The sequence below is a fragment of the Amblyomma americanum genome, chromosome 1 (assembly GCF_052857255.1).
Source record: "Amblyomma americanum isolate KBUSLIRL-KWMA chromosome 1, ASM5285725v1, whole genome shotgun sequence".
In the NCBI taxonomy this organism is placed as follows: Eukaryota; Metazoa; Arthropoda; class Arachnida; order Ixodida; family Ixodidae; genus Amblyomma; species Amblyomma americanum.
In genome coordinates, this window is record NC_135497.1 from 160,450,287 (window position 1) to 160,459,605 (window position 9,319).

The window sequence follows — 9,319 nt, forward strand, 5'->3', positions numbered from 1 at the left end:
TGGCCACTCCAGCTTTCCATTGCCATGGAGAGTAGCTGGGGGTAAGAATGTAGAGCTCGCGGTGTCGCACACGTCAACTTCTGGTGGCCTTAATTCGTACGGGACTTTTAAACATGGAAGTTAGCTCTTAGGAAGTTGGAAATTATAGGGGGGTAGAGATAGTTGTATGTGCATTCAAATATTTGTTTATTGTATGTTATTTGATTCAGTTTTGTCTCATCATACATTTTTTATTGTTAGTAACTCTTGTTTTGTAAAAGCTTCTCCGGTGTCTTATCAGAGTGAAAGGTTGAATATAGCACTGGAATGGACTGAGTGGAGTGTAGAGCAGTAAAGCTGCAGTTTGCATCTCACCGGTAAAAATATTCGAAGCCTGTTTATTATGCCCACTGACCGCGGCACATTACTCCACAAATAGTCCGGGCGGTCATTCCACAAAATGGGTGTTGCTTGAAAAATTACTCCCTTAAATTTATTGAGTGCAAGAACTAGAGGTGAATTCACAAGTATTTGCTTAGTCAGAGGCGATGGTCTTGTTTTTACGATTTTGAAAGAGCAGTAACGATATGTGCGATATGTGATATAATTTTGACGGAAAAGTTGGAAGGTGTGCGCAAGATTGGTCCCGCGAATGCTCACTGCAGACCACCAACGGCAACGCGTTTACTCCTCCCGCGAATTTCTTGGGCGCTTTGCAGACGAAAAGGGCAACTTTATGGATTCAGTTCTTACGGATGATGAAACTAGGGTATTCCACTTCACAGCTAAGACCAAACAGGAATCACATGAGTGGCGGCATTCCTCTTCGCCAAAGACGCGGCAATTCAAGCGAACACAGTCTCCTGGCAAAGCCATGGGAACTGTGTTTTTGATCGAATGAGGGTATTGTAGGTCGATTTTATGGCTCGTGGTGCCCCGATAAACGCTGATTGGTATTGTGAGACACTTAAACCAAGTCAGACGGGCAATTCAAAATCGGAGAAGAGTAATGTTGCGAGCAAATGCGTGTCTTCGTTACGACAACGCTTGCCCTCCGTCGCCTGTCAAACTGTCGCTCTCCTGCAGCAGTTTAGATGGGACACCATCTCCCACCCACCCTATAGTCCGGGCTTGGAACCTAGTGATTCTCACTAGTTTCAAAAGTGAAAAGAACAACTGGTTGTAAGGCGAATCACAAACGATGGCAAAATGAAAGGTGGGGTCAAACGCATCCTCAACGGCACTGCGGCGAGCTGCTTTGAAATGAGCACACAAAAACTGCCCCAGCGCCCACAAAAATGCATCGACCGGATGGCGATTATGTGGAAAAATACAGAAATGATCAGCCTATCGAATGATATAGCAGTTGTTGAAAATAAATGTTTCTGTCTATTTCGAAAAAATAAATGAATTCCTGCATTAAACGAATAGAAAGCAGGAAGGAGGTGTCGACCACCGCAACCACCTCGGGCACCCGAGCAGCGGCCTGCGGAGAGGAGAGTAGTGAGGTATAGGGGATAAATGGGAGGTGACAGAACGAAGGAGATACGAAAGCAAAGAGGTAGAAAGGGGAAGGTAAGACTGTTTATAAATTTGCAACACAGGAGACATGAAAGAGGATGGGTTTACTGGTTTATGACTTATCTACCTCTCCAGGCGTGCGAACCTGCAAGCACTAGTCGCTTGCGCGCATGTGATTTTGCTTCTTCCACAATCGGTCGTCGGAGTGCAAAACGGCAAAGTTAAAAGGAAGCTTTAGCATAGCGTTACCGCACGCCGCCATGCACTGCCAGTTGCCAACAGTGCATGCGCTGCTGGCGGGCGCGGTAGGCGCTACGCTAAAACATTCTACAATCTCTAAATACCTCCTGCTACGTTTCGACAATGTGTTCTCCTCCTCATGTTTTTTTTTTAATTAGAGGCAAAGCTTGGAGATATTTTTGAATAGCGATCAGTATCAGTCCAGGTCTACCTTAATGGTCCTACTTATTTTTCAGGTACTGGGAGCAACGGCAGCAGCGGTTCACTTCATGGACTCCGTATTGGCGTGCCGAAATTTACGACAGTAACTGTATGTGCAGTGAATCCTTGTTTTATTGTAATTAAATTATTCTAACCGTTCTTTCGCCTATTTTTGTTGTATAAGAGAAACAAAGTACTAGCATGATGAACACTTGAATACAGCATGTTTAACGCAACACGCATCAGGGATGGTTATCTGGCGGCGAGGTCTCGTGTCATCTGGTTAAGTTCTAAAATCAACTCGCCATGCGGGCTCATAGGTGGCATGCGGCCTCTTTCTGAAACAGCGGAATGATGATCTGTCTCCTCGGCGCAAGCGACCGCAGTACTTAGATGCGTGGAAATGCGCGTGAGAAAGCTAAATATTTTTACCGTTCCATCACGTGCGAATCAAAGAACGTTCGAAAAACAAACATGCCCTGCTGCCCAGAAAAAAACGGCTGAAGCAGTCATCAAATGGGTTGTAAGGCACTGAGCATGTCGAGTGTGTTTCACAGCGCAATGCTATCTTGAAGTAGCGTCTTTCTTTTGGGAGTATTGCTAATTATATTCGTTGCAGTGAATCTCATCAACAGCGGCTAAATTGCAGGCGGCCTAAGATGAACGAAAGCAGTGCACTGTGCTTTAAAAAAAATGGTAGGGTTTTAACATAGTCAAACCGAGTACGACGTGCAAAAGCACTTGAGGCAACACCGCCTCAAAGGCAACCGCATGCAAGATCAAGGTCAAAGTTAAAGGTCAAGGCCAAAGGTCAAAGGCTGAGGTTTCACACATGCCTCGGGTTTTTCAGATTTGCTGGTGAAGTAGGGCTTTCACACCAAAAAAAAAAGGGAGGGGGGGTGGAGGGTAAACTGATGCGAAAAGTGCATGGGGAAATACAGAGCGTAAATATATTTTGTGGCAGGCGTTTTCAGAAAAATAAACAAGAGCTGTTGTCAGCACTGCGACCTTAGCTTGTCACTCTTGTTTAGTATACTGTTGCCATCCTCAGCTTCAGTCTTAAAAAAAATCAAAAGCTTGACTGTGCGACCCACCTGCAGTTGCGGCACTGCGCTGTAGATGGCGCACGAATTCTGCGTTAGGTTTTCGTTTATTGCGATCATGGAATACCCATAGTGGCTTAAAAACCGCAAATATTTCTAGACAAGTGGAATCGGTTCACACGATCATGGCTCCTCTCTTATCTGCTGCTAACAGAAAACACGTTTCTATCGCTAATTTTTTCTCTCCTGTTGAGCTCTAACAATACTTTAGCTGCCTTTTTTTTAACAAAGACATGTGCGCTACCTCGTACCCCATACATGATCAGTGCAGCAAAAATAGCCGCTTTATTGGCACATAACAGCAGCGCGCACCAAACAAAATTCATCGCCGCGCGGGAACACACTCCTTCAAAAAAATAAACACACATAAAACATGGTTTGTCAGCGTGGCCTTATCATCGTCCGTCCGCCATGTCGTAGTGCTGTCCGAGCGCCACCTGTATTGGAACGAGCGAATGCTTTTCCTTAGTTTGCCCGCTGTGCCGACGAGTTGGACCGGCCTACGGGAAGACAGTGAAGGATTGCGCTTTCAGAGGTTGCAGGGCAAACAGGGCGGGGTAGGAAGGTCAGGGCGCCCCGGAAACGCCCACGACAGCACCGAATAAATGCGCGCTGGTCGCTTTGTGGCAAACCTGCTTTGTGGCAGGCGGCCCACCTGCCCACCGGGTTGTGGACAACCTGCCAAGTGTGTACACCTGGCAGGCATTCACCCCGGTGAAGGCCTTCACGTCAAACGCCTTCAGGGTAAAGGCATTTAGCCTTTATGGTAAAGGCGTTTAGTTCGAAGGCCGTTAGGTTGAAGGCCTTCATGAGAAATGCCTTCCGTTTAGAGACCTTTAGATGGAAGACCTTTGCACCAAAGACATTCATGGTAAATGCCTTTAGCTGGAAGTCCTTTGCACCACAGACCTGTATGGTAAAGGCTTTTAGGTCAGATGCCGTGAGTACCTAAGAACCTTAAGTGCCCACCTTAACTAGTGCTACCGCGCGATATTCCGCGCTTAGCCATGCTAAACCGTCTCCTATTTTTGTTGAGTTACGGCCAATACAGATGCTGCCATTTCCAGTTTCCAGTATAGTGCAAATGCAAAGTGCTCGGGCTAGTATCACGTGACGTTTTCCCATCATCATCATCATCATCATAAGCCTAATTACGTCCGCTGCAGTGCAACGGTCTCTTTCATATCTCCCCGATTATACCTGTCCTGTTCCCCCATACTAGCTACACCCATATTTTGGAGCAAGTAGATCATATCACCTCAATTCCACAGCGGGTTTTGGTGAACAGCATCACCACTTTCGCTGATGGCAAGTGAAATGCGAGCGACAATTAAGATGAACAAGATTATCGATACCACAACGGCTGAGCCCTGTTCTGTCTTTTTAAGTCGCGTCCTTAACCTGCAGAAATGGCTAAAACGGCATAGGGGCTAGTCCTGTGGTGACTAACAGCACTTCCAGAACTGTTAGACCCTATAGAAGACCAGCCACGAGCTGGTTTTCTAGGTACAGGGCTAATCGGAGGCCATTGCGTGAGGCTTTTTATCTGCAGTGAGCGTAACCGTGCTGATGATATGACAAGCGCGGGAAGACATGCTTTTCTTAGGTGTTTAAAACTAGGCTGCCACGGTTTTTTTTTTTTTTACAAACGATGAGTAGTACGCGAAAGCTGTTTTTTCGCGCGTAAATAACGCGACCAGGCGGATACAAGGTGAAAGTGCAATTGTCGCCACCAACCTCCTAATTAACTGAAGTCAAATAATGAACATTTAGCCACCAGAGTTAGCGTGTAAATTTATGTTGGAAACTTAGAGGCGATCGTATACACCTGGAGAAAGGTCACATTACGCCCGTGTTCCGAGATACCCGCCTCACTGTTTCCAACTCGACCCGTGTAGTGGCTCATGCGAAATGGTGGACACCTGCGCACAATCCTGCCCTCTGGTCTGACGCAGCTGCAGCGTACGGACTATAGAATAAACAGCTTCGCGAAAACAGACTCAAAGAGCAGGGAAAAAGCGCAGAAGTATGGGAGCAAACCCGCGCGGACGCCGGCTTGCGCAGTTACCTTCGGAACAAAGAACTGCGCTTTTGGCGGTCATCGATAACAACTGTCGGGCTCTAGAAAAGGCGCAGAAACCAAGCGAAAATTTTCAGATGCCAAACTCTCGGTCTATTCTCAGCGCCAGCAGGTTAGTACAACGCGAAACTGGATGACATTTATTTTGCTCCTGAAATGCGAACGTGACCGTTACCTTCTTCCAAATGTTCACATTTGTGATGTTAATAGGCGCCTTTTGCGCCAGGTTTAGTAATAGCGAATGGAAAGAGCTATTTATTGCAGAACTCCCCGCACCTTTACGCTGCAGTGAGAATGGCGCCACATATGATGTCAAACAACGAAATGCTTCCGAAACGAGGCAGGCGTGTCTAAAGGGCCTACTAAAACCCCTACCATGGTTCAAAAATAATTATTTCTTTGTTATGTTTCTGGGTGGAAAGGTTAGCATGTACCCCATGGTAATTATTGTACTGTGCTGACCAAGACAAGTTTAGGGACAGTTTAGCCACTGTAATTTCATGCAAAAAAAAAAAAACTATCAGGTCGTTTTCTCCTCCCTACTGCAATAATAAAAAAAAAAGGATTTTGACGTCCCCCAGAGCGGTTGTTCGTGCATCGAGGTGTAGGACTTCAGATAAAAGACAGTACTTAATGATAGACTCATTTAGGCGACCCGACGTTACGATACGCATGCAGTTGTGTGGTTTGGTTTATGGGGATTTAACGTCCCAAAGCGACTCATGCTATGAGCGACGCCGTAGTGAAGGGCTCCGGAAATTTCGACCACCTGGAGTTCTTTGACGTGCACTGACATCGCATAGTACACGGGCCTCTAGAATTTCGCCTCCACCGAAATTCAACCGCCGTGGCCGGGATCGCACCCGCGTCTTTCGGGCCAGCAGCCGAGCGCCGTAACCACTCAGCCACCGCGGCGGCCACGCATGCGGTTCAGAAGCGTCGCAAGCGGTATGTATGTAAACGCGGGAAAGAATTCGCATCGTCACAGACGGTTGTACTCCGGTGTCCAAGACTTGGCTTCCCACAAACATCGCCTCTGCAGAGGAGCGGCCCATTAAGCGGTTAACAGCTGTACCTGTAAACGAAGGTAGGCAATATTCTACAATATTTGGCTTGCAGGCTTTGGCGGAAGGTGAGCCCCGCGCGCAGACGCAACAATGCGAGTTGTAGTGGTCGCACTTCTTGAGGGTCCCGAAATGTATATCACTATATTTTTCCGATATCCCCGCGTCCATCGTATTGGCATAAGATAAGAAAAAGAAGAAAAAAAATACTGGCGTTTCACGGCGGTGTCTGAGAGAGCTCCAAGCCAGGCTCACACACAAAAAGAGAAAAGAGCAAACAAGCTTCTTTGCATGAAGTCAATCGAATACAATACTTGCTATAGCTTCTTTCACGAATTTCGTTGGCCAGCGACCAAGGCATGTGAAGAAAAATCATGAAAACAGAGGGAGGCTGAGGTCTTTGCACACGCACTCACCAAGCAGCGCTGATCTAAAATTCTTGCATGCGCAGTCGCTGCCAATTTCGCCGCAATAGCATCGACTGAGATATAAAACGGATGTGTCTTCTTAACTTTTTCGCCAGCGCATTACTCAGTGATGGAGGATTTTGTTCGCTATTATAAGGTATACCGTGTTCTCGTTAGTCAGCGCCGTGGTAAATCTCTTACTGCGAATGACTTAAGGGGACTCTGGCAACAACCAAGGGTTGCAAACGAAATGCGTAAGTTGCGGGACCAACTCGGTCCCTTCTTGATGGGGGACTAAACGGTCAACACGCTGCAGTCAGCAGACCTCGCTTCGTCTCTGTGCTCACGTGGCGGAGGCCATTCACTTAGGCGGAGGACAGATGTTCACGTTTCCTTTTGAGTGCCACGATTCGAGAGGAAGCCTTTTAAGCAGATTAAGTCCCACGCCTGTAGCGCGCTCGTTCGCTCAACGGCGATTCTGTGGTCGAAACGCCTGCAGTGTTCGGCCGGGGCACTGCGCTCGGTGCCCACCTTCCGGACGTCGTTTTTTCTGTTGTTTGCGTCTCTCGTCCAACTTCTCTGCTTCGCCGAAGATCTCTGTCTGCATGAGCGCGTGCTAAAAAATACAAGGAAACAAACACTTTGCAGTTTTGTAACATCCGCAGCTTAAACAAAGTAGGCAATTCGACGGCTTAAGTGCGAACGAAACCGCTTCAGCAGCCGTGTAGCAAGCGCACGCAGCGTGAATGCCGTTTAGGGCCTGCACTTCTTAACTTGCGGCGTATACAACGGATACACGCAGCCTATAGGTGCACAGAATGCGAGGCGAAAGATTCGAAGCTCGTGTTTGCGATTAACCTTTCCTGCGTTGTATACGTTTTGCGCCGTTTTAATTATGAGGTTCTTCGCACTGTCTGCTACGCTCGCCGCGCAGCTTTCCTCGTATTTTGACGCTAATTGCCCATCGAGACGGCGAAATAGCTTCGTTTATTAATGCGTCACACGTCACCCTTCCACCAACCTTCAGGTGGCGGCGCCACGTGTACCTAGCTTTTACTCAATTTTCTGGCTTATAAAAGCATTGTTTTCAGTAAAAACGACAAGCTTGCTACCAGGTGATGCTAATTAGTCAGTGTAGCCTGACTTTGTAATCCTCCTTTTTTTTAGGCGGGAAATAAATCTGCGCAAATGGTACCAAACATTTCAGCCATCTGTTCTTCAAGCCATCTTTTAATTAATAATTAACTGTGCAAAACTTAAAATTACTAGACACCGCCGGCTTGGCTCGGCTAGGACACGCTGTCTTTTTTAAAGGCTTCATTACGTTCAGCTGAGACACGTGGTATATGGAAAGTAAGCGTTTTGCCATCGTTGCTCTTCAGTGCCTCCATGGACAACTTGCCAGATGTGTTACATAAACTGTGGCGATTAATCAAGTTGTCTGTCTAGGCCGACGATATCAGCGCAAGCCTCCTCGGATCTCAGCTCAAGCATGCTGAGACGCCGTGGCGTAATGAGTGATTTCGGCCACGCTTCCGCTGTCAGCAGGCAACTCATCTCGGCGTTTCCTTGAGTGCGGACAGCTGCTGAAGAATGAGTGTTTCATCACACACACAATCTCTTCCTGACAGGCCACGCTAGTCCAAGAACTCGGGTTAGGGAGCGAGACATGCGGAAACAAGCTCTGGAAGCAGCGGCACCAATATATATATTCGGCACCAAGATAAAATGTTACAAAACTTCAAGCTGGGGTTGTTGGTTCACAGTCCTTTGCGGGAGCTTTTGCAGCGCAGCGGGACGACACACAGATAGAAGATAATGAACAGCGTTACTCACTCACCGCGCCGTGGCTCACTGCAGCGATTACTGCTTCATTCTTGAGCTATATACTCGGTGTCAGTAGAAAGTTCAGCGTCTCATATGACTGGTGACAACGCCTTGGAATTTTTCTTCTAAATTTCTTATGGGCTAACCTTACACATTGCTCGCTATTGATGGCAGGTTGCACCTAATACAGTACACCGCATATAGTTGTGGTGGAACTTGTTATGTTTTTATTGAACCCCCTTTCAGCTTGTGAAAAAAAAATGATATATACGTTTGCGTACCACCTATACAAGGCAAAAGGATGAGAGAAGCTCCTTACGGATTCAATAAAAAGAGATGCGTGAAAAACGGCATGTCCCACAGAATGCTCTGCATCTGCGTGGGGGTCAGCTTCAAAGAGATGTGGGCATGTAATAATGGTCGCGCTAGGCATTCTACTAAGTAACTGCTTCGGAAATGGGTAGTTCTATCTGCCTTCTTAGTGACGATTTATTTCCACACAACAACGTTTCTGCGTAGAAACGCCCTAAAAGGATGGAATGTCCCAGGTCCCAATAGGACATTTATCAATCATTTAGGCCGTAGAGGCAGGAAATACACACACAAGCAAAAAGGCATTGTTCCCAATAGGACCCAGGAAACGCTGTTTCGGGAGGAAGCGTGTTTATTAAAACACCAACATAAACGAAACAGCTCATCTTTGCCACAGAAAGGTAGCTTTGGAGCCAATGATTTACAGCAAGAAATTGGAAACGAATGTTTGGCGCTAATAGGTTTCCACCTCGCGTTCGTCCTTTTGGAGAATAAGGGATGAAAGAAAAGAAGACCTGCTTCTTACGTTGTTATCAGCATGCTTAACTTCTTTCTAATAGCAGATATAGTTTTATTACGACTAAA

At 46.8% G+C, this 9,319-nt stretch overlaps 1 long non-coding RNA gene and 1 pseudogene across 2 annotated transcripts in view; both read left to right on the forward strand.

Annotated features, from left to right (window-relative positions):
* The window catches only part of LOC144114060 (uncharacterized), a 52,892-nt pseudogene extending 50,792 nt beyond the window's left edge, over nt 1–2,100 (forward strand). Inside the window, exon 6 of the transcript XR_013310946.1 lies at nt 1,977–2,100. The product of XR_013310946.1 is annotated as an uncharacterized LOC144114060 (transcript). The remainder of the gene's footprint in view (nt 1–1,976) is intronic.
* A 2,610-nt stretch (nt 2,101–4,710) lies between these two features.
* LOC144114061 (uncharacterized) lies at nt 4,711–8,305 on the forward strand. Its single transcript, XR_013310947.1, has 3 exons — nt 4,711–5,236; nt 6,113–6,211; nt 8,045–8,305. It is a non-coding gene; the product is annotated as an uncharacterized LOC144114061 (long non-coding RNA).
* Nucleotides 8,306–9,319: the final 1,014 nt, after the last annotated feature.